Raw genomic sequence first — 27404 nt, forward strand, 5'->3', positions numbered from 1 at the left:
ACTCTCTCACACCAATTAACAAATAAGTTGGATATGCCAGCCTTCTCCTCACTTGTTACTTGCCTTATGCCAGCTGTGCCATATGGAAATGGTCATTTGTAAATGGCTCTCCAGCAATTTGCCCCTGGGATGTAGCCTCACACTTTATTTGGGCCATAGGCTATGCAAAATATGTCCTTTCCCAGTAATGAGAACCAGAAGTGGTTCTGTAGCTTTGCACCTCACTCTCCCTGACATTTCCATGTCCTTTACTACAGTTTTCACAGGGAAAATATTCTCCCTGGAACATGGTCTGCAATTTATTTTATTTTATACCTTTTCATTAAAAACTCCTGGTAGACTCAATGTAACATGGTATCCACCTGTGACATATGCATCACAGTAGTGATTTGTATTCCAAGAATATCCAGCAATGTCACATTTTTCAGTAGAAAATTCCCAGGCTAGAGGACATACTCTGTTAAACTACCTGATCAGCTCTTCCTAGTCAAATTCCCTCAGTCTGCAGAACCGCAGAGCCTCCTTGCAAACTAAATTCAAAACTAACAAATCCTATTCTGATTTGGGTCACACAAGAAAAAATTAAATCTTCACCATTTTCTCTGGTCTGCTCTGTCCCCATCAGGAGCCACAGGAATACACACCTGGGGAGATTACCAGTTCTGATCCACCAACACTAATGTTAAAATTCCCTTTTTCACAGGATCACAATCTGAAATGTGGAGGTTCTGCAGGACAAAAAGTCATTTTGGCAGCGCACAATTCTTTTCAAAGTACTTCTTGCATCTTTCTCACTCCCATTCCACTCTCAGCAGAGCATCCCAGCACCTCAGCTCCGTGCTTGTTTGTCCCTTCATTAGGTTACCTTCATCTGCCAGGGGATTTTATGTGGAAAAGCTTACAATACACAAAAACCCCATCCTGCCCAGTGCCACCTCATCCTGCCTCTTCTCACAGTGTAACCTTTGAAGTCACCTCCCACCCCACAGGTCTTCTGCATCTCACCACTCTTCGTGGCTAACTGAATTTAGCTGTCTAAAACTAATGTATTTGAAAAGTTAGCCCTAGAGGGAAAATATTTCAGTTCAAGGTAATTCTTTTAACTCCCTTTTGGTGCATGTAAATTATTAGAGAAGAGACATTTAAAATATCATTAATAAAATCACAGAGATATCATGCAAAAAAAGTAAAACAAATCCCTTAATTAGATATTAGATTAACGACTCTTAATAAACTTACATAAAGTTAGTCAATCAATACTGTTCTCTCTCAGTATCCCCAGAGCAATTAAAATTCAGTGCTCTGCAAGATCCATTTAATGATTTGGCAAGGTCTATTTTGGAACCATGTGGCCAGTATTAGCAGCAGAACAGCCTGCATGCATTGTACAAGATTCCTACTGCAGCAGGTTTGAGTCCTTCCAACAGAACAGCTCATCAAGAGACCCATCCATTACATCTCAAGTGTTCATTGCAGGCACCACCAGTGGCTTTGAGGCCACTCCATATAATTGCCACAACGTGACCAAGATCATTGGAGTATCCATCAACTGCGTGACCACTCTGACTGTGTGGATCTTGCAAGTGTGGCTGTGAAGGTTAAAATATGCACAGCTTTGCTTGCAGATACTTTCTCAGAGGTCACAGGACAGAAACGTGACATTTTTCAATTCCTTACTAAATAGGAAAAAATAATTCACAAGCATCCCTATTTTACCTGCACCTCCAGCAGCTGCTGTACATATACAGCATTACTTTTCAATATTAAAGTGCTTGTGGCAGAATTCAGCAGCCCCACATTGGTCTTTTTTTTAAAGCAGGCTTGAAGCATAAAAGTTTTGAATTTGATGTAAAGCCATAATTAAAAACAAAATAAAAGGCTAAAGTAGTTTTAGGAAATGCCCTTAAATTCTTGCTAGGATGTGTACTCACATAGAGTCATTTGCTGTGACTGGGTGACAGTAAATATATTTTGTTATTTTGTTTATAGTAATTTATTTCCTAAGTACTCAGCAATTATTAAGGAAAATATATGTTTTATGTGAAGGTCAGCTCAGCTCACAGCAAGCCTGTGAAGCTCTATGGTGGTTTGTGACAAAGGAGCACTTTCCTAGAAGCCCAAAGTCAAAAGGTCTTCTATGTTCTATGAATCTACACTTTAAAATTTGTTCCTTCCTGCCGGGAGGACAGAATTAACAGAAAATTCACTGCCTAAAAAATTAATTTGAATTAAATAATTAAATCTAAGGTCAGTGGAGAACCCAAGCCATCCCAGGGTCTAATGTCTTCTAGAGGCAAGGGAAGAGTCATTGAATATAAATTGGCAGTAAAGTACTAAAATATTTCAGCACTTAGGCTAACCTCAGGAGATAAGCACAAATGGTGATTTCTTGTGATTTCATGTTTGATGCCAGACACCAGACACAAAGTAGTTCAGAACTTTTGGTTCTGCAAACTAAGCTGGTAAAACAATCTAGAGAATCACACATAATCATTTAGTGCTTTGTCAGGCTCATTTGAGTACTATTTTCATAAAGGAAGCATTTTCCAAAGGGGCTGTTGCCCTAGTTCCAGAATTAACTTAAAAATTGCTTCTTTTTGTCTAATGCCTATAGCCTGATTTAAATAGGAACACTCTCCAGGTCTATGAGTTGAGAACAGGGAATGCAAAGCATGCAACAGCATTACACAATGTCATATGGCAAAAGTTGAAAATAATTCATTGTTTTGAAAGCAGAGGAAAGGCAGAAATACCATCCAAACTGCCCCTGTAAGGACTGGGTTTGTGGGACTCTTGGAGCTTTGTCTCTTTAGCTAATTCAAATGCAGAGACCCATGGGTCCAGCTTCTCTGGTTTCATCTGTACTCTCTCCACTCTATCCCTTGAGCACTGCATCCCTTTAGCCCACACTCTGTGTGATCCAGCCAGAGCACTGTGATTTTGTTACTTTGAAAGCTCTATGTTTGCAGTAATACACAGTCTCTCTTCAAGAAATAAAAGTACAGAAGGATTTTCCTGAGATCCAACACATCAGACCAAAGATATTTTAAATAACAACGATGTGAGATTGCTGTGCACACAGCTACAACTCCTTCATCAGAGCAGCAGTTTAAAAACCTAGAAATATAAATACAAAAACTAAAATATGCTATAGAGTGAGTTGTGCACAGTCATAAAATGTAAACCACAATCCAGAGATTATTTTCCATTACATTCAAATCACTCTTACAGAAATATAAATTAAACCATGTTTTGGAAGCTGCCTAAGATAAGAGAAGCTTTTTCTCCTGTTTCAGGTAAAAGTGTGATCAATCTCTGCTAGGTATCTTTACATATTCCTCAGCTTTACTCATTCAAAAAAATAAGGCCATTTTAACATCAGAGAAGATCTCAACGGTTTTTTGCCTCTATTTCAAACAAATGCTTTAGGACCTGGATGTTTTGCTCTGCTCTGTGCTCAATGTGTTCTTTAACAGACCCAGGATCTCCACTGAGATCATAAAAGTATTAAGCAAGAACACCAAGACCACCTGAGTGGGTATCTGCACAAGCCACACAAGCAGTAATAATTGATATGACCTTCTCTGCTGCTGATACTCTTAGCTCAGCTCCTGCCCTGTTCTTTCCCTTCTCTGCAGGGAACAGCAGAAGTTATTCGTCTCCTACAAGGTAAAGAAACCCCTGGAGCTTGCCTCAAATGCATCAGGGGATCTGGGGAAGTTTGTCACAGATTATGTGTCGATGTAGGCACTGTTACTTAGAGGGTACATTATTGATAAAGGCTAAATATTTCATCTTTCTGCACCATCTCTAAACAAAACTGGCATTTACTTACCAGGAGGCTGAAAGTTCAGCCTTTTCAGCATTACAACAAGGAAAGGCTTTGGTAATTTCTCTCTACAGAAAGCACGTACCAGGCCTCTCTGCAGCTGGAGCCAAGGCAAGGCACAGAGTCCAGCCCCTCCCCAGAGGGGTCCCCAGCTGTGCCCTGTGGCTGGATCCACACAGAGCCCAGGGGGGAGGAGGGACAGCTTCAATTCCACATTTCCTACAGGCCAAGTCAAACCCATCCTATTAGCTGCATGCAGGTGTTTCTGAGCGTGTTTGTGCTTCAATTATTCATAACATCAGCTTCATATTTTATGGATTATTCTGCATCAGTGCTGGTACTTGCCTCATGCATTATGCATGCACCTGAATCTGTTCTGATGGGAGGCACAAAAGACACAAAGCATGTCTCTCACCTGTATGCTTCTGACTAGAAGGGAGCGTTTGTAACCCTGAGCCTGAATTGAATCCCAAATGTGTCCTCCTTTGTCCCATAACTGCACATCCCTTGATGAACAAAATATATCTTTTTACTCCTCTCTCTCACTCAAACTCTCCTAATTTACTTTTTAGCCAATGTCAGCTTATAAGAAAACTATTTCCCTTATAAAACATACATTTTTCTGAGTGCTGGTTCAGAAGTGCAGTATACCAAAAATCATAGTAAAGACCACTTTTAAAGTAGTACCTCTGAACGAACCAAAGTCACCAGTCTAAAGTCTCTAAACATAGTACAGTAGTTTCACGAATACAAGCCGCACGGAGTATAAGCCGCACTTCCGGTGCCTCGACAATGTTGCTGTCTTTGTCAATAGATAAGCCGCACCCCGAATATTAGCCGCACTTTCGTTCGTAGCGAGAATCCGTGCGCAGCTTTCACAAATTGGCCAATTAGTAACAGGATCGCGGCATAGCGGGCTTTACTGGCTCGGGGCGGGGCCAGGAAGGCTCGGCCCGCTCATGGTTGCCGACGGGGCCGGGTGGCCCAGCTCAGCGCCACGGCTCGGCGGGGCTGGCCGGGTGGTGCTGCTGCCGCCGCCGGGCTCGCTGGCCCCCCTCTCCCGTCAGCACCGCCCCGCGCCGCGTTCGCTCGCCCGCCCGGTGGGCTGCCGCCGCCGCCGCCGGGCTCGCCGGCCGTGCCGCGCCGCGTTTGCTAGCCCTGCCAGCAGGGCTGCTGCCGCCGCCGGGCTCGCCGGCCGCCCCCTCCCGTCTGCACCGCCGCCGCGTTTCCTCACCCTGGCCGGCACTGCAGGCCCCCGCACCGCCGGGCTCCCCCACGCTGCTGGCCCCGATTCTGCTGGGCTTCCCCCGCTGCCAGGCAGCCCCACCCGCCGGCCTTCCTGCTTCTGCCATGCTCCCCTGCACTGCTAGCCCCAGTTCTCCCGGGCTCCCCCGCCCTGCTGGCTCAGGCTCTGCCGCCCGCCCCCACACTGCAGGCCCCGCCTCTGCCAGGCTTTCCCACCTCTGCCGGGGCCGGCCGGGCTCCAGCTTGGCTTGGGGCTGCCGCGGGCTCTCACTTCTCTGTTGGCAGCTTTTAGAATATTGTTCATGTATTAGCCGCCCCGGAATATTGGCCGCACTTCCGGGTTTCCACCAAAATTTTGGTCAAATTGGTGCGGCTTGTATTCGTGAAATTACTGTACTTTGTATTTTATTCCAAGAGGCACCAAGAAGATGTGAGACTACACTCCTTTCTGTATGCTTATGCACCTGACTGTTTAGAAGATGGAACAAATTGCTCAGAATTTTGAGGAAAAATCCAAGCAAAAGTTATTGTAGCTTTTTTTAATTGCTCATTGCTCACGCCTTGTTAGCAAAGCTGGATTCCTTTCCTCTCTTTTCCAACATAACTAAATGAAAGACTGCCATTCCCACAGGGCCCCATCTTTTAAAAGATCAGACCTTTTCAAAGTTGCCCTGGTCAAGGGGGAAATGATTTAGTGGCCCAAGGAATACCCAGGCTGCATGGACAATGATGCAGAGTGATGTGGGCTGGCACTGCTCCCACTGGCACTGGACAAGGGCTGTGCCACCTCCCCTACCCCAGGAACATCCATCAGCCCAGTGCCACACAGGGGTCTCTCCTTTTCCCTGGAACTCCAACTTTCCACTACAGCTGCCAGTATAGCTCTAGCAAGGGACAGCCTGGGAAAGCATTCTTCAATCACACAGAAATATTTTAAGAAAAATGTACCAAAATTATGTAAATAGATTTAAATAGCTTCCCACACCCAGAGCACTGAGTTCTGAGCATGGAGAAGAGCCTGGAGCTAATTATAACAACTGACAGCAGCCCCTGGGTCATACCTGATAATAATCAGTATCCTGCCTTCAAAACACCGAGTGTTAAACATGGAGAGAGAACTCTCTGATTTAGGTGTTATTCTTCCCCATTGCTTTCAGCAGGACTCTAAGCTGCCTGCACTAAGGTTCCTGACAGGTTTTCTCCACTATCCTAGCTAGTCTCCAGCTGGTGTCTGCAAACCATGAGGAAATTATGTCACTCAACAAATTTCAGACCCTATTTTTAATCAAATTTAAATGAACTAAACCTTACCTGCCTTCTCTGCTATGTTCCCTTATTTGTCAGGCTGAAATGAATCTCAACATGGTTTCATCAAATGATAAATTTTTTTCCCAATCACACTTAGGAAAAACCAAAAAATTAAAAATAAACCTGTGCTTCTACCCATGGAAGCCTCAACTGAACATTCTCCTTTCTGTGCTGTCACCCTTGTGTTGGCAAACATGCAGAATCTTGCTCTGATGGTGGCAGTGGTTTGCTTCAGTCTCCACCAAAGACAGGTCTCTCCTCTGCAAAGCCACATTTTGATCTCACTGTTGGCAGCACCTGAGGACACAAACTGCTCTCCAGCCTCCCAAGGCAGCCCTGCTCTTCCCTCACTGAACTGCCTCACTATTTTTTCTACCCCTGTATTCTGTCTGGATATCCCCTACTAGTTTTGACTTTGAGCTGCCAGATCCTACTGCTGTCTGTAATCTTCCTTCTATCACCGTGGACTGAGCTTTGCCAGAGCTCCAGACATTCCCCATCCAGGTACCCTGAGTCTGAAACCCTCAGACAAACGGCCACAGCATCCTCACTGAGCCTCCTCACGTGGAGGAGGTCTGCTGCACAAACAATTTAACAGAGACTTCATCACTTTGACAGGCCTGGCTTAAAACACACCCATATCTCTTCAGCAAAAATTTCAGATGACTTGGGAAGATTTACGCATAAACTCAAAAGTCAACATATTTAAGTATTTTGTATAGTAGGTTTCAATATTGTTTGCAGGTAGGGAAAGGTTTTCAAGCAGAGACTGTAGAGAGAACATGACCTCTAGTACCCTGCAAATTCAAGGATCCTGCTAAATAAATCTTGCCCAAGAATATATGAACTGGATATTTTCTCAAATGTTTCAATGGCTGAGAAAGCTGCTATGTGTCAGCAGACAACTGAGAATGGTGCTGGCAAAAATGACATTTAAGGAAACAACTTTTGGTGTGTTTCATCCTCCACCTAAACATGAGCACTGCCCATAACACAGACACAGAAGGTAAAAGGAGCAAGGGAGACTTGGGATAAACAAAAGTCTTTGTTTTGAGGAGTTCACCTCACCCAGTGAGTTCTTGTGGCCAAACTCAGCAGAACACTCATGAACACAACCTTCTGTAACATCCAGCAGTGGTTTCATTAGTTGCCATTCAACTTTTGCTATCCTGTCCAAAAGAAACTCTTCAATAAAAAGGAGGTGTTTTAGGAAAGGTGACTGTGACTCACCCATCACTTAAAAAGGTCCATATTGACGTGGTTTTTAGCAATTCTGATGTGCATTCAACTTCTTACTTTTCTACAATAATCCACTTCTCTCAGTCCCTCATTAGACAGTAGATCTTAATTTATATAATTGTGCGAATAACAATGGTTTCTGCTGCACCAATTATGACATTTTAATTAGCTGGCCAAATGTTCCCATTCCTGGTTTTTTACCTAATTATTATATTTTGAGGTTTGAGAAGTATCCTCATTACCATACAAATGTCTCTAATAGTGCAAACTTCAAAAGCAGGTTGAAGAGAAAGAAAAGACTGCCACAGAGCTCAGTAGGTTTAGAATGAATATTTTACTCTTGGTATCAGGAATCATCAGGCACCAGCCTTTCCAGATAAATGAACTGCTTCTCAGCCCTTCAGTATCCAAGTGAGATAAGGCAAGGAGTAAATATCCTACACTTGGATTTATAGAGCACTTTTTATCTCAAAAGTGCTTTGCAGGCATTAACCATATAATCATTAAATATTGATATTTGCATGATTAATGCTTTGTTGTTACATTATATGAGAAAAAAGATACAAATGTTGGGAGAAGTAATCTGCCTTGGTAGCAAGCCAGGAATTTGTGCAAAGCCACTCTGTAACTTGTGTTTCAGATATCTCCTAATAAAAATCCAGCAGCTTTAGAAGCAGAACTGTGGACATAGTGAACCTGGTGCAACAGCCTCAAGCTCACTTCTCCCTGTATCAGTAATTTGTTTTAAATTAAAACATTATGTCTAGATGGACCATTTCCCACAACAAGCACTCTTTCAGGATTTATGCAGCACTCAGCCTGATGTCTCTCAGGCCAGCATCCTGGTTTGGGAGTTTTATGGCTCCCATCAGCATCACATCTGTAATATTTCCTTTTCTACAGTAAAGGGAAAGGAGAACAACTGCTAATAAGATAATTTTTTTCCCTCTGAGTTTCAAAATTTCCTATTTCAGAATTTACAATTTCAAAATTGCTATTTCAAAATGTTCTATTTTGTGACTTTGGACACAACTTCTTTTAGTCCATTGACTACAGAGGAGAGAAATAAACATTAAAACATTTCTTCATTTCACTAATAAGTTTTTGATTTATTACTCAACAAAGATAAAACTTTGCTGCACCAAGTAAGCAAGGGATAAGGAGCAGAGCTCCAGCTGTTATAATCTAGAACAACTTTGAGAGAGCTATTTTAATTTACCACAGCTGAGGATAGAGTCCCAGAGGGTCTCCCTGATATTTATTTCTCTATCTCACATCTCTGCTAGGCCAAAAAGTTCCTGGTTTTCATTAATACACTTCCCACAAGAGTTACACAGAGGTAACAAATGAAACCCAAAAAGATTCTTTCTGATCGAGTTGACCTGCTTTATCCAGCATTTTCCCCCTACTTTTAATATTCTTCTAAGCATCCTTCAGTGTATGAAGAGCCCATTTAAGCTAATCATGACTTGAAGGGAAGCAACTGAAGATTTTTTGTTTTAAATTTAGCATTTAAAATTCCTGGGAAAATTTGTTGATTCTCAAATACAAGTGATTGTTCTGGTATTTTTAATAGCTGGCCAAAAAGAAAATCTTTCCTTCTTGTTCTCAATGATTTTATAATAGCTTCTGAAAGTAGGAAGAAGAAGAATTAAAGAATGCAGCAAAGTGAAGAAAGAATACAAATTCACAGCTTATTTAAATACCAGGTGAGTGTTCCTATCAGAAGTGACCAACACTTTTTGCTGCACTCAACCTGCAGTTTGCTGCCTTACCCCTTCCCTGGGAAGCTCAGAGGTGTCTCAGCTTTGGGGCTGTGCACATGGGAAGGCACAGCCTGCGGGAGCAGCACTTGCCATGGCACACTAAAAATGGCTTTTGTATTATTCCTTACATGAACTCCCTTGCTTCAGTTTTATGCATCATCCAGATTCCAGCTAGAGGTAATAGACACACTTTTATTTTTATGATAAACCATAAAAATGTGTCACAGCTAGTAGACTGCTAGACAGAGACACTAAAATAATGCAGCAGAGGGATGGTAGCCAAGCTATACCCGCTCTGTATCATATTACTCATTGTTACAAATACCCTCTGATGTCAACACCTCACACTGTTTTCCTTTTTTCTTTGCTTTTAACAGGCAGGATGGCAAGGGGCTTACCAGCAAACTACAAACATCCTGCCCTGCTGGAGAGGTGTTTGCTGGTGTAAGCAGCAGGAGCTTGATGAGCAGCCCCAAAGTCTGCTCTGTGCAGTGAAGAGGCAAGCAGAGAACGTGTCCAGTGAGTAACTCACTCCACTGAGCACTTCCCTGGTTTTCCAATCATTACTGAGCAGCCAGCAGTGCTCAAGGTTTACCTCAGGTCAGAACAGAACCCCTGCTCACCCACAGCAGGCATTAGCACAGAATGAACCCTGGACTGTGCTGAGCAGCAGCCCAGATGTGTGACATCCTCCGACACACACCGAACTACCAGCCAGTCTCCTCTGACTCCAACCCCTGCAGCCTGTGGATGCATTCTCTCTGTCTATGTCTTTTCAGGGCAATGGAGTGCTTGAAATGTTTTTTGTAATTTTTGTGTATTATTGTTAAGTAACCCAGGTTTCTCAGGCTCTACCATCGTGCATGGACGCCCTGCTCTGGCCAAGGGCTCTGATCTGCACCAGCTCTCCCAGCTGCTTTGGCTCTGTGATGATGCCTTTGGGAACTGGCCTAGATTGTATTTACAAACACTGATACCAGTTGTGCATTTCTCAAGGAGATTTCTAAATGCAAACCAAGATCCCAACAGTGACAAGTTGGTTCTACACCCAGGGAGTTCTGAAGGATGCAGAGCAGCCCTCCTCTCCTGTGCAACCAGCACCAGCCAAACAACTGTTATTATTATTACTATTATTATTATTATTATTGTTGTTATTCAGAGTCACAGCATCAATTTCTCAACAAAACATATGTCATTACAGCATGCTACAATCTTGGCACCACCACATGGTGCTGATGTTATTTTTGGCCTGACAACAAAGGCCAAGGACAGCTGTAGCACAATTCCTGATCTTGCTGATACCAGCCTGCTGGAATGGGAGATGGAAGGAGACACCCAGGAGCAAACTGCAGAAAAGGAAAAGAACAGAAAAGCCCATCCTATCATATTTTATGGGCAGGGAGCTGGCAGGACCAGTGTAAACAGATATATATGTTATATATATGTTTTATATATATGTGTGTTATATATGTTACATATCACCATATAAAATTTAAGGAAAATACAGAATTTGTGGGAGTTTGCCTCTAAGAGCTGTGGCAGACTCTCATTCTCACCCCTGAGAGCAGGACTGATCTGGAGTGTGCTCAGGCTGAGTTCCGTGAAGTGCTGCAGCCAAGGGTTAGCAGGGACCTCCTTCACAACATATCCCTGCTGGAACAGCCTGTACAAGGAATGTGAAACTGTTTTTTAGGGGAATTTGTGCTCTGCAATGCTGAAGTGACAGCAATGCTAGACAAAACATGATTGTTTAACCTTTGGTGGGGCTTTGGAATTTTGTACTGGGTTTGGGCTTTTTTTATTGCATAGAAAACAAGTTGGAAGAGCAGGCTTTGGAAAGACTGTCTTAATACAGTTTCCCTTCCCAGAGAGAAATGTAAGAGAAGAAAGTACCAGTTTGTTAAATTTCAGTTTTCAACTATTCATTTATGGTCCCAAAGAAGGTATTTCCTCAGAACCCTACACTGGTCAAGACTGCAGAACATATTTTTCTAACCCATGTCAGATACACCCAGCATGTAAATCATCCTTAGTGCACAGAGAATTGAGGAGATAATAGATGGCAGGGGAAGAAGGGCACTAGTACTGCAAAGTTTAGTTGCACAAGGAATATTATATCAAATATGCTTTATATTAAAGCCAACATGCTCTATTTAAAATATAGCTCTGAACTTCCAGAGTCTTGTTTTGATTTACAGTTGTTAGCATTCATCATTAAAATTCAATATTTACAAATATGCATGTTCTAAAATCAAGACATTTTTACGTGCGAAGGGAAATGAAATATTTTATTGTGGCAGAGTGTTTGTATTGGTTATCTACGGCTGGCTTTCTATTACAGCTTTATCCTGTTAGCACATTTAAGCACAGTGTGGTTGTAATTTTTGCAGCACAGCACATAATCAGACATCCCAGCTGTGGGAAGCTGTTCCATTCCTGCAGATTTACCCTGTGGCTCTCCACAAAGACTCAGGGGTGTAATGCCAGGATTTGTTCTACCCAGCTGCTCTGTTTGACAAGGATGAGACTCGTGTGACATAAGCTCAATAGAGAGATTTTAGCAAAAAGATTATTTATTTACATTTATATTTTGCCTTGGATTTAATCATTCCATGGGGGCTCAAATAGTTTAACAATTATTTTCATTCTGGCCACTGCTTTTATGCTTCCTTATGAAGAAATTAGAACTACATGGTATCTTTTACCTTTTGACATCCCAAAAAGGCCCCATCCACAATTTTCCTAGAAAATATTGGTTGGGGAAAAATAAGTTCATTTCCCTGAAACTATTAAAACCAGTTGACATTTTTACCATCTCCAGTGATTGCATAAAGTTCTTTCAGCCGAGTTTTATCTGGACACAACAGACTTAGCGTTTTGTCTACTCCCTACTTTTTTGAGCATTTTAAATGGCATTCCACAATTTGTCATCCTTTTCAAATTTATAGATTTTTAAATGTTGTTTTTTAGAACTTTTTGTTTTTTCACAGCTTATTTGCATTGACCATCTACTACTGTGTTTACTGCTTACTGAAAATAAGAAGGAAGACCAAATAAAGGTAAAATAAAACCCTAATATTTAACATTTCTCATAAACTAACTTGAGATTAACACCTCTGACTGCAAGCATAGTGAAGCACTACATCATTAGGACCTCATTTTGAAGAACTTTGGTGTTTAATATTTAAATCTCAGTAAAATAAATTATGTTTATATATGCCAGAGCAATTATCCCATCAAACAGAGGTGCTTTCACACAGCTCAAGTAGATGTAACAGTGGTAGGCTTTTCATATTTTTAATACAGTTGGAATAATTTATTTTAGTAGCTATTCAACAGGAAAGAAACACTTCATGCTGCCATTTCCAACATCCTTAAAGTATTATTTTTAAAACCATCTAAAGAATTCAAAAGCGGGGGCACAATTCTCTGTTGATTACATTTTATAAGTTGTTATAAATTTTTTATAAAAAGGAATTGCTTGCTATTAAATACTCCAGGGTTTTAAAGTTATTTCTATGGAGCTATTTTTAATTTATACACACACACACATACACACACAAAAATAGCTGTGTTAAAGGACACAGCAAAGTCACCCAACTGAAAGTTAGCACATGCCAGAATTGGAGAGGCCTGAGAAATATTCCCTCTGTCATTTCTGTGGGCAACTTCTCTGCTGCAAGCAGCACCACAAACTCAGGATACCACTGAGCAGCTAGAAACTGGACCAGAAATGCTGGGGGAAGAATTAAGGTTCAGTGGCCAGCCTTAAATCTCACAGTTTCTAATTTTGGACAGCAGGATGGCAAATCCATTGGCTCTCACTTTGGAATACTGTGAGAAATTATTAAACAATCAGATAACACTATTAAAATTTTATTTCCCCAGCTACTTCCTTCAGTTCAGCTGTCCCCAGTGCCACTTGGGGATGTCCCAGATGCTGGGGCACAGGAAGGGAATGGGTGGGATGGGAGCCCAGGAGCTCCCTTCTCACTGGGATTGCTGCTCTGCACTGTGGGTTTTATGAGCATTGCAGTGTTACTGCTGCTGCTAAGGCTAAATTGAGTTTTAGCTCTTCAGAGAGTTCCATATTCACATATTAATTAGGGTAGATACCATAATTTTCTTGGGGAATACAAGAATGTGGAAGAGAAACAGCAACTTGCAAGAGCTTATAACCCAGTTAACTAAAATACATGGGAGAAAGAACTGTGGTTTTTCTGTAAACCCAGGGGCTTCCACTTAAATATCAAACACCTTCTATGAAAGTCAAGGACATTTGACATAATTTATAAAAAATTTAAGAAGTCTTTTCTACTAGAAAAGGGCTGGGTAACCTCTGTCAGCAGGATGTTTTCTGCATGTATTAACTTCACTCCAAACATTTCTGAGCAAGTTCTCACATTCTACACCAGCAGTTCCATGCTCTTGCAGAGCAACAAAAAGGTCCAGACTGAAAATCAGCTCCATAAAAACCATCTCCAGCTGGATGCCCCCACATGCAGAGCATGCCAAGACCTGGCACAGCAGGCAGGTTACAATTAACATGTACCATGACTGTAATTAGATTAAAATCAACATGAAGGAGAATTCAATTCAGCTGCACATAGTTGAATCCTCACAGAGTGCTTGATCACATACGTCACACCAAGGAAGAGAACAGTGCAGTCTTGAGAAAAGAGAAGTCAGACTCTTAGTTTGAAGATAGGCATAAGATTAAGATGCCAGAAAATAGATCCTTTCTCCCTTGTTTTTCCTCTTTCCTTTTCTTAATTTTTTCTCTTTTTTCCCCCGTTGTTTTGCCTTTGCTGTGCTAATCCATGGTGTTCTGCAGAAGACAAAAGCCCAGAAGAGCTCAGTGTGCTGGCACCACGCCTGGAAAAGCGACATATTGCACATATATTTTTCATACGTTTTCAAAAATATCCATGTGCTGGTTTTTGTGCATGAATTACTGTGTGTGTTTGGCAGAGCAGCATCCCTGCCTTCATCCTGGGCAGCCACACAAGGACATTCTGCCTTCAGCTCCTGCTGAAGCTTCCCACTGAAAGAAACTCCTTCAGAAAAGCATCCCTTGCTTGGAGCAGCTCTGGACTATTCCAGTCACTGTCAGCAAGTGCCTGAGAAGCAGCAGTGGGAATGTGCTGTTTTATAATAGAGTAGGGCCTGGTATGCAGCAAAAAGCAGCAGAGATACCAGGGCATGGTTCAAATCACAGGCAGTGCCACCAAATGATACATTCCATGGATTCAGAGTTCCTCATCTGAGAATTCTACTTGATGCTTATTCCTAATCTGCCTTGAATGATTAGGAATCATTCTTCTGTTAGCACGAAGATTCTTCTCAAAAAATAGCTGCATCTAATCTCTATCCCCCAGACAAAAGATTTTTAAACAAATGAAGTAAAATCTGCTTGGATTTGAACATGAATTAACTTTTCAATGAGCCTGTGCAATCTTTCTTCACATCTCTGTATTTGTGCTACCTGCACTCCTGTTATCTGGGCACCTGTCAGGCTGACCCCAAAGGTGCTGCATTTTTGGGCAGCTTCCACGAGCTTTTCCAAGTGCAGCACAATCTCCACATCTCCATGGGCTCCCCTTGGGGCCGCCCAAGCTGGGCTGGCTCCCTGCATGCCCACTGAACCCTCTCCATGCAAATGCTTGGCTCAGGACTCCTGGGCAGGTGTGAAACACTCATTATTTCCACACAGCTGTTCAGAACTCACATTTTATACCTGCAATTTTGATGCCATGAGTACAAAAAGTTAAAATTTAGGAATTTCTAAGACTCAAATTTCTGTTTTTTGAAAGTCTGAAAACACATTCTCCTGGATAAAGATTCTCTATAATTTCTTCATTCAGTTCTCCTTCAATTCACACTTCAGATGGCAAAGGTCTGCATATAACCCTCTACATTTCATTTAAGAGCCAAGATTGATATTACTTAGGATATTTCACCCAATGGTGAAATTGAAAGCTGCCATAAGGTACAGGAGAAAACAGTATTGTAGCACAGTCCATGAAGACACAGTGAAGTATCATTTTATCCATGTAATGCCAATGGCATTTCCTCCAGAATCCAGGATTTTTATCCATAAACACATACATTTGAAAATTCTTGTATTAAACTATTAAGAACTGGGGCAATTTCCTTTTGGAAGTTTAGCTTGAGGAATCATTGACTTGCAGTTCAACTACTGTGCAATACCCACAGACAGAAGATCTAAAAATACAGCTTATGTCTCCTCAGATATCCAATAAGACATTTTGATCTCTAACCATTGAAATTACTCATCGAAATCAGCCTGAAAGCCTGTACCTCCAGTGTTCTGTGAACGTGCAAATCCCTTTCCATTGATGGCAAATACTCCTACCAGGGTTGGACAGGTTTGGACCAGACAGAACAGCCCCAGCAGACACATCCTGAAGTCAAGAGAAGCAACTTCTTACAGCAAAGGTAGTGACTCTTTCCCATCTTTATATTTGCTCACACTGAATTTCATCTGCCATTTTCTTGTCTGACCACTCAGTTTTATTTGCTGTACCCTCATACACTGAACAACTCAAACCTCAGCAGAGAAAAAAAAAGTCATTTTAAAGCATCTTTTCTTTGAGACAAGTTTTCCTGAGTGCACATGGGAGTGATGGATAACAAACAGACCAAACTACACCTGCTGTATCCAGCAGCAAGGTCAGAGTTCTGAGGAGCCAGTGCCCAGCAGGAAATGCTGCTCTGAGTTTTATTCACTGGGACATCATAGTTAATCTATCAGTTGCATCTTCATGTACTTATTTACCATGCACCCTTTTTATTTCTTTATTTAGTCTTCTGTACACTGATGTTTCCATAGCCACTAAAGGTCAATATTAATTTTAAAAACAATATTGAATGAAAAGAGCCAAGTGAAATAAAGGAAGGCATTATGTCACCTGTTCAGCTCTGGATTTTAAACTGTTGGAAATAAAATAATATATTCTTTCCCCACAAAACTAGCACCCTAGGGTTCACTAGACATAGCTATAGACATAACTCTTTTTTATTGTTATTTTTGCTTTCTGTTTGCAGCACTGACAAGGCCAGGAAAGTGCTTAATAATGAAAAACACAAATTAGTGTTAATGTCACTTTTTTTCCCATCTGTCACACACCTCTTTTGAAATGAGCCTGCACTGCAGAGTTTGCAGGGTCTGTTTCAGCAGCATCACACAGGTCTCTGAACACCCTGCCTTCCAGGAAATGCTATGTTTTTCTGAGTTGGCATGAAGTGGTTGTTAGAGGAATCCACTATGCAGCAAAAAGAAGGAAAATTGCGTTGACCTACCAAAACAAAATAGATCACAACTTGTTATAGAGGAGAGTAACTCAAGATGCCAAAAAGCTGAAAGACAGATTTCCTTGTGTGTATATATATTGATATATTCATGTATCTGGGCTTACCCCTGCTCAAAACACTGCAGTGAAATTATTGCTGGCATGAACCAGCAGAATCCAAACCAGCCAAATCAGTTATTACTGAGTGAGACAGAGACAATCTTTGGTGAGCTCTGAGAGACAACAGTGGAACCCTGGGCAAGTGATGGGCAGAGAGCCAGTCTGCCCTTCACGGTGCATTCTTTGTTTTGTTGTTTGGGGCTTTCTACAACTAGAGATGAGTGAAAACCATCTTTGCTCATGGATTTGCAGTGAACACCATCTGCCCATCCAGATTTTTACATGTAATTATTAGTAGGTATCCTAGATACATTATATTCTCATGCAGGTATCACACCATAAATTCAAAGGATCAGTGCTAGAAACACTGATCAAATGGAAATTCAGCCCTATAGATTCAGCATTTCTTTTTAATTTCTAGCACAGGTGTTGTTAATCATGTCAATTTGGGTAGCTCATAGTTCTCAAAAAAGGGTTTCAAAGAAGAAACCACAGATTTGGAAAATCTAAAGGAAATAAGACAAAAACTGTGAAATGCCTTGCACTGACAGGTTATTATCATTATTAATGGAAGAAGAGGGAAAAGAGTGCATCCTATATCAACCCAGACTATATCTCTATTAGGCATCTAGTACAGCCCTTAAAGATTTAGGATACGACACAGGAAGACTGAGAGGCATATTGCTCAGAAAAATGTGACACAAATGAGTGTCTCCACAGCATCTTCCTCAGTTACTCAAGCCTGTGGCAGCACATCCACCTCTGGAAACATGACAGATGACAAGAGAGCAGGGTCACTAAAAACATGGCCAGAGTTCAGAAAAAGACCTTACAAGAATGCTGTAAAACATTTCTCACAGGTTGGAAATACATTCCTCATTCCCAGGGGGATTTATATTTCTTACAGGTGTCCCAGTATCCAAAGCACCTCCTGCTCTAGTGCAGCGTTACCACCCTGCTTTTAGCTGAGCACACCTTGGGAGAAAAGCTGACTGGATCCAAGTAAAATCTGAAAAAGATAAAATAACACCCTCAAAGGGCACCTTAGAACTTTTGCTGATTTCCCTGGGATTTGCCTGGCAGAGCAGAGACTCTCAGTGAATACAGCCCGAGTTTTCCCTTCCTGCCTCTATGAACCCTTGGGTGCAGAGCAGATCCCAGGTGCCTGCCATGTGTGTGCCCATGGAGGGGCAATGGGGCCACGGCAGTGCCAGCACCCCTGGGGATCCCTCAGGTTCTCAAAAAGACACTGCTGACACCTCCCAGCCCCTTCAGGGCACTCCAGTTTGCAGGTACAAAATACAGACACCTTAAAACAATCACAGGAAGAATTCACAGCTACATCTTGGCCCCAGTCTGAGCAGCAATTTGTTCATCCTGGTGGTAGGGGTAAGTAAATGTTTAAAATAGAACCGTGGTGTAATTCAGCCCAGTTCTAACACCTCCATCACAAACACCTGTTGATCTTTGATCTGAGTAACTCAATTTTTCCATCTGGGAAAATACAGGGAATACTGATTGGAATCCTCTGGGTACTGCCAGGTGCCCAAAATGCATCCCTATGTCCGTGACATCTTTAGAGGAAGGATAAGTTTGCTCTGACCAAAGTTTTTCTCTCATCTCCTGCAGGACACCTTCTGGAGGTGAAACAGAAGATGACTGGGTGGGGAAGGAAAAAAAAAAAAACCTTTATCAACAAGAACTGGGGATCTGGTAAAGTTCAGTGTAATAGGTTCAGTGATGTGTCTTTTCTCCCCAGAATTTTTGCAGTATCTGTTCTGAGAGGGAAAGACAGAGACACTAATTTCCATGGTATATTAACAACCACTTTCATGTTAGGCTGATTACCAAGGCTTGTTATTGTTCTGTGGCTTGCACAATGTATGTTTATATACAAACAGATACAAGGAGATGCCATATTTTGTAGTAACTGGTTGGATCATCTTAATTTTTTTGTTTGTTTTTCTATAAGGAGGAACATACGGCACAAAGGAAATAAGCACACCATTAAAAACATCCTATGTATACTAAAAGCAGTGATTTTAACTAATTCTGACACTTCAAAATCCAATTCAAGCACATATAGCCATAAATGCCCATTCCAAACTCTGAATTGTTCTAAAAGTAAATAAAGCAGATCTCCTTTTTTTCTCATGGTAATTTTCAGATCTAATTCTCGTTACTTAACTGAATTAATTTGAAGTGATGTGAGTGAGAATTTGGGTCCATTATTTTCCAAGACAGATCTCCTGGCTGGGTGGCACTCTGCAGTGACTGTTCACACTCAGCTCTCTGTTAATAACCCAATAACTCCAATAGGAGGGACTCGTATTTCAAGGTTAACATTCAGGCTCTAAACCAAAGCTTTTCCATTTCAAAACCAGCAACTGACTGCTAGGACAGACATGCTTTAACAGATGCAAGATATGTTACTCATGCAATTTTGTGTAGATGTAAACTGCACCTAAGGGACCAACACACAGCTTTGCAAATGTTCCCTTGTGGCCCTTGCTCATGCAGTAAAGCTCTCTGTGGGCTATGAGGAAGTTCTGCATTTCCAGGTCAGCTTGACACCTCTCTAATGCTGGCATTGTTAGTTATAGGACTGAATCAAATGCAGGAACAAAACTATCAAACAGACCTCTTAGCTCTGATACCACAAGGGATTATCAGAGAAAAACAAAACACTAAAAAACTAGCTGCATTGATATTTTGAAGCACATGGAACACTATGAGAGTCTACATTTCTCAGTGAAAGTTCTTTGAAACATGCTTTTGTATTGTGCAGAAAAAAAATTAAGAAAACAAAAAGCTAATTATGCCTCTGTCATCTACAGTCAAGAAGCCAGTCCTCTGTGCTAAGAGATACCAGCTGCTCTAGATGTTTTGAACAAGAGCTTCCTGAGAAGCAGAGGAAATGAGACAGGCCCTGCCTGTGAGGGGAAATGCAGAGCTTTTAGTCTCAGCCTCTGTTGCTAAGAGGAACAAATGTTTCTGTCCATGATGCCAAGTATAAAATAAAAAAAGTTTGAAAAAATACAAAGCACTAGAATATCCTAATTAAACAGTTTAAATGAGTATTTGAATTAGTTCTAGATTTAGCCTTCAAATTTTCAATTGTTTTGAATTTATGAAGCTTTAAAATGTGTCAGGAGGATCCTGATACCTGGCTGATGTACCCCAGTGATGGCTCCTGGCCAGGGGAGCTGCTGCTCTTGCTGTTTGTTGGATTTGCACTCTCAGGTGCTCTGGAGCTCTGAAATCAGCCAAAACATGCCAGATTCCTCCACACAGGGAATTATGAAGATGGGAACCCCACACAGACTGGGGATTGGTGCATTACTGCATTTCCCTTCCTCCTCTGGAACAATTCTTTTAGGGAAGGCTCAGGCAGTTTTCATTTTTCTGCTTCTCTTTTGTAGGCAGAAACACAGACAAGGTTTTGTGCAGGAGGAAACTGCACTGAGATGTATCACACTTGATTTGTTGATGCTGTCATGGAGTTAAATACCCATTTGCTGTTGTTTTCATCTGGTTATTTTGTCAAAAAAAAAAAAAAAAAGAAGGGCTATCATCCTTCTAAAATAATAGCAAATTTAATAGCACACAGTGATGTAATTAGACTTTCTCTCTTTCTTCAAAAAAAAAGCAATAGCTATGCCTGCATTTACTCACACAGAATTTCAATGATTCAAACCCTTTTTTCACACACTCAGCATCCACTGAAGTCCTCAAGGGCAGGTCTGTGCTCCAAGGACATATGGTAGTAACCCAAAATTTCTAATTTGGAGGTTTCTGCTTTCCTTATGATTCCTATCTTCTAACAGAGGAAGCAAAAGGCCTGTGTCTGGAAGAAGGCAATAGCAAGGGGTCACACAAAAGACCTGGAAGTCCCTTAAGTCCACTGGTTTATTTTTTATGTAAATGTAAGGCTTTTTCTGGCTTGTGTTCTGTCAGTCCCCAGTGCCCACCAATACATTGGCTACAGCAAAACTCTCCTTTCCCAGGATCCATTTCCATTTCCACCACAGCTGAATTTTAAGTCTGTGATGTTTTATCCTGTTTCCAACACCACCAGGAGCAGGTTCTGTGTTTCCTTCAGGTGAGGGGTCCTGCAGAGCAGGGTGCACACATTGCCACACTAATTTCAGTGACAGCAATATCTGTGTGTGTTTGTCTTTCCCTGTAATGCATTGTCCCCTCAGCCCAGTGCATGTCTAGCTGAAGAACAAAGGGTTAGAGCACTAAGCTTTCTGCTCCTGTGAACTAAATGTGTTTTGGCTGTGAACCCCAAGCTGACGTTTCCCTGTGTCACACAAATGCTATGGATCTGTCAGGATGGGCACCAGATTGTATTTTGATAGCTACCACGTCAGTGGAATACTCTCAGCCAAAAATATGGATGTCTGGCAGCTTGCTTCTCCTGTGTCTGGTTGACAAAAACATCAGTTTTCATTTATCCCCAAATCTCAAACTTCAGTGATGTATTTCAAAAGCAGAAATACCAGGTTTTTGTAATGATTGAACCAGCACATGAGCAGTGAGCTGGACACTAAAGCAGGTCCAGAGAGAGAGCCATTAAACCAGAGTGACTGAGCAGGACTGGGGCTATTCCATCTGATGAGAGGCTTTCAGGCTGGCTATTTCTTTGTCTTGAGTTGGCTGCAGGCTAATTTAAGATATTTTCTTAATCTGTTTGAATTTAAGACATCAATCCAATAAATGGATTTCAGAGACACATGCAACTAGGCTACAATTACTATCAAATTTCTCAAAAGCAAAATGAGGCCAAAGGAAACAACTTTTTATTATAAAGGGCTCTTAAAGCTTCTCAAAGAGCAGTGACTATCACAAAGGCTGGGAAGCTGCTGGTTAGAAGATCTGGAGCAAAACCTAAAATGTTACACTGAAGCCTTGAGGTGATGCTATTTTCCCTGTTAGAGTCCCCTGGTGATGTGATGCAAGAATTCTTCCCGTAATTTGTCACCATGTTGATAAGGTAATGGCCTCTTGTTCCTTGTTATAACTATATGCCAGGGGGTTACCATGAGTCATTAGTTATGAAGGTGATCAATTAAAAAAAAAAAGCAACACACCAAAACCAAACAAAAAAAGCGCCTTTTAGCTTACATTTGCATCTGGCATTCATTCAGCTCCAGTGTACCTGCTATCCCAAGTAAAGCTACTCCCTGTTAGTTCCCAGAATCTCAGTTACAGAAAGTTTATGTTGAGGAACACAAAAAAAATGAAATTAAAATATAATGTAATGAAACCAAAGTGCTGTAATAAAGTGGATGCTCTTTCACCATTTATGATGGCTAGAAATTTTATTTTCTGTATCTGGCTGAGATTTTAAATTATTCAGGAGACAAAAGCTATGTCAGGTAGAAGCTAATTTTTTAAAAATATCAAAGATACAACTTTTTCCTCTTATTTTTCCTAGCCTGAGAAATCATTTACACTGAAATAAACTTAAATAGATGAGCTGACATAATTTTAATTTTTCCCTCAGTACTTCTACTCTGGTCTGAAGGTTCAAGAAGTCAAAGCCATCAGAGAACCAGGAATGTGAATCCACATATTTAGGAAGCTCATTGCATGTTTCATAGAATTCTTGAAATAAACATACAGATGAAGGGGCTTTAGTTACAACGGAGAATGGGACATGAAGCAATAGTGTGGTACTAACCCAAAGCAAGTCCATGTCCCCAGTGGTTTTTGCACATTATTTACTATGAAAAACGCCTTTTCCTGCAGAGGACAGAGGCCTCTGCTTGCTCCAGCAGCAGCTCCTGTGCCAGGGCTGCCCCAGTGCTGACAGACTGGCAGCAGGGCTGGACAGGCTGTGCCTCCTGATTAATACATGGGCTGCTGGAAAACAAAACCATCCAGAGGGACTCAGGGCAGCAGCATCTCTCGAGAGGGAACTTTCTGACCATTCTTACACAAGCTGACCTCACATGAAGCAGCTGGTGCCTGACCAGCTGCCCCCTTTTCCCACCTGAGATGTCCCTGCATTTCTCCTCCAGCTGAACACTGAAATGCAGAGCTCTTCCTCTGCAGGTCACAGATGTGGCCAGCCCCATCTCACACCTCTCACCCTGCCCAGGAAAGCAGCAATCCCCAAGCAAAAAAAGCCACCCAGTGCTGACTCATAGCATCCAACACAACCAGATAAAAAAGCCAGCAACTAAAGCTGTATAACCTCGTGTCAGCTTAGTGCTGGTGAGGCAGATCAACCTCTTTTTGATTCAGGATCCCTAATCCAAGGCAGCAAGCACAGATGTCATCCAGTACGTCAGTGAATCAGACTTTGCAGCTCCTTCTCCAGGAGCCTGACACATGGCACCCCAGGGAAGAGTCTGAAAGAAGTAGCTGTAAACTTTAATACACTGCCACATTAAGTGGCATCTGTGCTCCCTGGCTTGTTTATTTATTTATTTATTACACCACCAATGTCTGCAGAACTCCATGTTCAAGGAAATTATTTTCTTTTAAACTAACTGAACCTAAATAGCACAGCTGCACTTGAAATTGCCAAAAGTTGGGTATTTTCAATACTAAAGCTGCCATTTGTTTGTATTCCTACAACTCAGTTTTCTGTTCTTGTTTATATCAGAGAATCCAGCACTCACTTTTTCACTGAGTATTTTATTCTCATTTTCTGGTTTTGATTGCTTTATGTCATAGATGCAGCACAGTTTAAAACTGAGAATTTCAAGAGCTCTCTGTAGTCAAGGATAATGGATCATTCTCAAATTTAGCAGAGTACAGTTAGAGCCATAGCTATACCACTACTAGATTTTTTTCTGCTCTCAATGATGCATCATTAAAGCAGAATCTGTTTCCAGCCCTTTAAAGGCAGAATTTAAACTTGGCAGAGGCCCCCTCGAGACTGCAGTTCTGGAAAGGCAATACATCTTGTGCTGTCCCATTGATCATTGGGACCTTCAGTGGAATTTCACACAGATGATGTGCATGAAGATCATAGCAATGTTGGAGAGTCTTTTGCTCTTATTCCTTTTAGGCAGCACCTCACAGTCATTCTCTAGCACCCCTGTAAACTGAACAATACTGGAGCATTTCTTTGTCACCTGCTCTGAAGTATCTTTGTGCCAGCAGTGACCCCAGTGGCACTTCACAACTCCACATCCAAATTCACAGTGATTCTGTGTCTCCTGACATGCTTGTACAAACCTGTGTTCCCAAAGACACGAAGTGACACTGCTCCCTGAGCTGCTACTTCATGAGAGGAGGGCTGGCCTGAAGATTACAACATCAATTATTTATGTAGCAGCAACAGTATTTTTGAATTCCCTCTAGAACACTGTGAACAGCAACAATAGTGCCATGTGGGTTTTTAAAAATTGTTGATTCCTTTGTTAACTTACTCCATTATTGAACTACAAGACAGCAATCAGAACAAAACCCCCTCATCTCTGGCTGTGCCACAAGAAGTGGGCAGGGGAGGAGCACTTCCACTTCACTGAGACATCTTTCATCAAAGCCTGGCCCAGTGCACCCAATGCACCCATATTTCACATACACTTTACAGCACATTGCACATTTCAGCACATATTACACCCCAGTGATGTGTGTGTACACACAGGTGAAAGAAGAGAAGCTTTGAAGTAGATGATAAAGACAAAAAGAGACAGACTGCATTTCCATGGGGTTCAACTTTTCAAAAATATTTATGAGACAGTCACTGGTTTACAATTTTTTTAGCTAAAAGCCATAAAAAATAAATTATACAATGTTATCTGCAAACTGAGAGCTAAGATTAAATGATTCATCCAAGTCACACAAAGGAAACTAGCAAAAGCAAGAAGTGACTTTTGATCTGAGTCTGATGTCAAAAGGTCATTTTTACACCTTGGATCCAGAAAAATTTACCAAAACAGGAAGGATTGAGAATGGGGAAAAAAGGGAATTACTTTATTTCATATGCTGTAAGAGATAACATTGGCCCTGGCATTGCTCTGTGCTAAGTGATCATTAAGTGAACAGCTGGAGATATTTCCAATCTGATAGTAATGCAAAATGTAATAACATTCATAATCTGAGCTGTGAGAAATACCACAAATGTAAAAAAAATAAATTCTAAACCATCTTCAGTTAATGATAGCTTATAAAATTCATGCTATAAACTGAAGCGTTTTTTTCATGGAAAAATGTACATGAAGTTGAGGAATGTTGTTTAGATTACGTTTTCAACATTGAAGAACAGAGAAACTTGCAGAGAAAGTTCTTTTCAGACTAATATGAAACACGAAAGAATAGCAAGTACCATGGCTTTACATTCCTGGTGTTTTCTCACGTTAATTACGTGAATCTTGTAAATTATTCAGCACTTCTTCAGTAATATGTTATCCTGAAGAAAGTGGACCTGAAATTAAGTGAGAACACCAGCCATTGCAAACAATTAATATAAACTGTGCTGGCCATGGAAGGAGCTGCTGTTTCCTTGGGGGTAGTGTGGTGAGTGCTTCTCTGATGTGGTGACACAGACAGCAGCAAAAGCAAGTGTCAAAATAATCTGCTTAGTAAAACCTTTCCAGGAAATTGAAATAAAAGGCACTGTCCAACGATATGACAGAAATCACATTTTCTAGAAGCCATCCATTACCATGGCAAAGAGAAGATTCCATGCCCACAGTTAGCTCAGCCCTTCCAGTAGGACAAATAAGGAACATCTGCCACCACCTCTCTCCAGGGGAAGGGATGGAGCAGTCTCAGGGAACTTTTCCTCCTACCACTCACTCCAACATATGCACACATGGACATAAATAGAGAGATACTGCTGTAGGCTTCTCTAGGCAAAGAGCAGCCAGAGAAATACACTGCAGTCCTGACAGTGCTTAGGTCACACCTGCAATGCTCCCCTCCCTGAAAGGCTCAGCTCCTCCCAGATGGGGATGCCAGGGAATCAGAGAGTTGACTTTAGCCCAGAATTTCAGCAGCTTTTTGAAAAAGGACAGATAAGTATGTAAAAACCAAACCTGAAAGCAAAGAACTGTCTAAACCAACAACCTCCAAACAGGCTCTTTAGTGAGACATATGCCTCGCCAAGGGGAAAACAGGAGCACTGGTGACTGAAAAGGCACACATTTCAAAATGGTCCTGAAGAAAAACTGGCATCAATTCAGCCCAGTGAAATTCCACCTGCTGCACAAAGCTAGACAAATGGTAAATTCTCAGGGGCGGATTTACACTGCTTAATTTAATGCGTCTAGCAATGAGTGTCAAAGCTGGAAACTAGTCTTCCTGGGAATCTTGCAGAGAGGAAGAAAGAGGGTGTTGAAAAAATGATTAAAAGTAATACAGTGACTTATATTCCTACCTGGAGGTGGTCAGCCCAGAGCACTTTTCCTTTTAACTGCACAGTTTTCACCTCCCACGTTATCCAGCATGCACTTATGTTTACCACTTTCCAAAATCAATATTCCTCAATTTGGAGGTAGCTGCCTGCTTTCTTAAACAAGTTGTGTGCTTCCCTTGATATGAAACCAGTTGTTCGTGTCACCAACCGGCAGAAATCTCAAGGCACTGAATTTGTACAAATATTGCCACAGCACAAGTCTGCTGGAGGAGAGAGCCCCATTGCATCACATGCTGAGCCATGAGCAGCAGCCTTTCCAGGACATGAGGGACCCACACAAACTCCGGCTCCAATACAAACTCAGAAAATGCCAGGGGCTGTTTTTGGCAACAAAACCCACAGAGCAACCAACAGAGCTCAGCTCTTCTTCCACAAAGAGAAGAAATAAACCTCACATCAAACCTGGATGCTTTATCTTATAGTTTCTTTTTTGTTTCCTTGTATAGAATGAATTCTGCCTTTCAGTTATCTGGCATTATTTATTTCAAACACTGCTGCATGTCTGAAGTAACACAGCCCAATGAGAACACCAATGCCTATTTCCAAAGAACTTAGTGAGCACAGACTTACTTGACAGTAAAATGTCTCCCAGCTAACCTTAAAATTTGAATGATAGTTGATTGAGCTGTGATATATTTCATATGGTAGTTCATCTTAAAGGAAAATAAAATAAAATAAAGAAAACAGAACATGGAAAAGGTTGGATATACAGCAATATTTTCCATAATATTCATTTGAGGGAAAAAAAAAAAAAAAGCATTTTTTGGTTCTAAACTGAAAATGTTTGGCTTCAAATTGAAGTATTTCTGGTTGTGTCTTTATGTTGAGAAGAAGGATAGGACCAGAATCTTCCAATTTTTTCCATTATTTCTTAATATTTTACTGAAAAATGCCCATTCCAAAGTGACAGTCAAAACCCAGGTTTAAAAGGTATGAAAATAAAGATTTTCTTCCTTGGGGGAGATTTCAGCTTTCTTGAAATGAAGTATTTAATTGACATGTGATCAGAAGAGGAGAGGTTCACTTTCATTGGCCTGACCCTGGATAGCACTTAGTCCAAAGCCCTGCAGATTGCTACATTTTCTCTTCCTAAAACAAAAAGAAAAAATTGGAACCAAACCATCTCCTCTATGGAACAAGCCAACAGAGCAGTAATGCAGCTGAACAAATGGAAGAAATTTTCTTGGAAGAGTCAATTTTCA

The sequence above is a fragment of the Catharus ustulatus genome, chromosome 16, assembly GCF_009819885.2.
Source record: "Catharus ustulatus isolate bCatUst1 chromosome 16, bCatUst1.pri.v2, whole genome shotgun sequence".
In the NCBI taxonomy this organism is placed as follows: domain Eukaryota; kingdom Metazoa; phylum Chordata; class Aves; order Passeriformes; family Turdidae; genus Catharus; species Catharus ustulatus.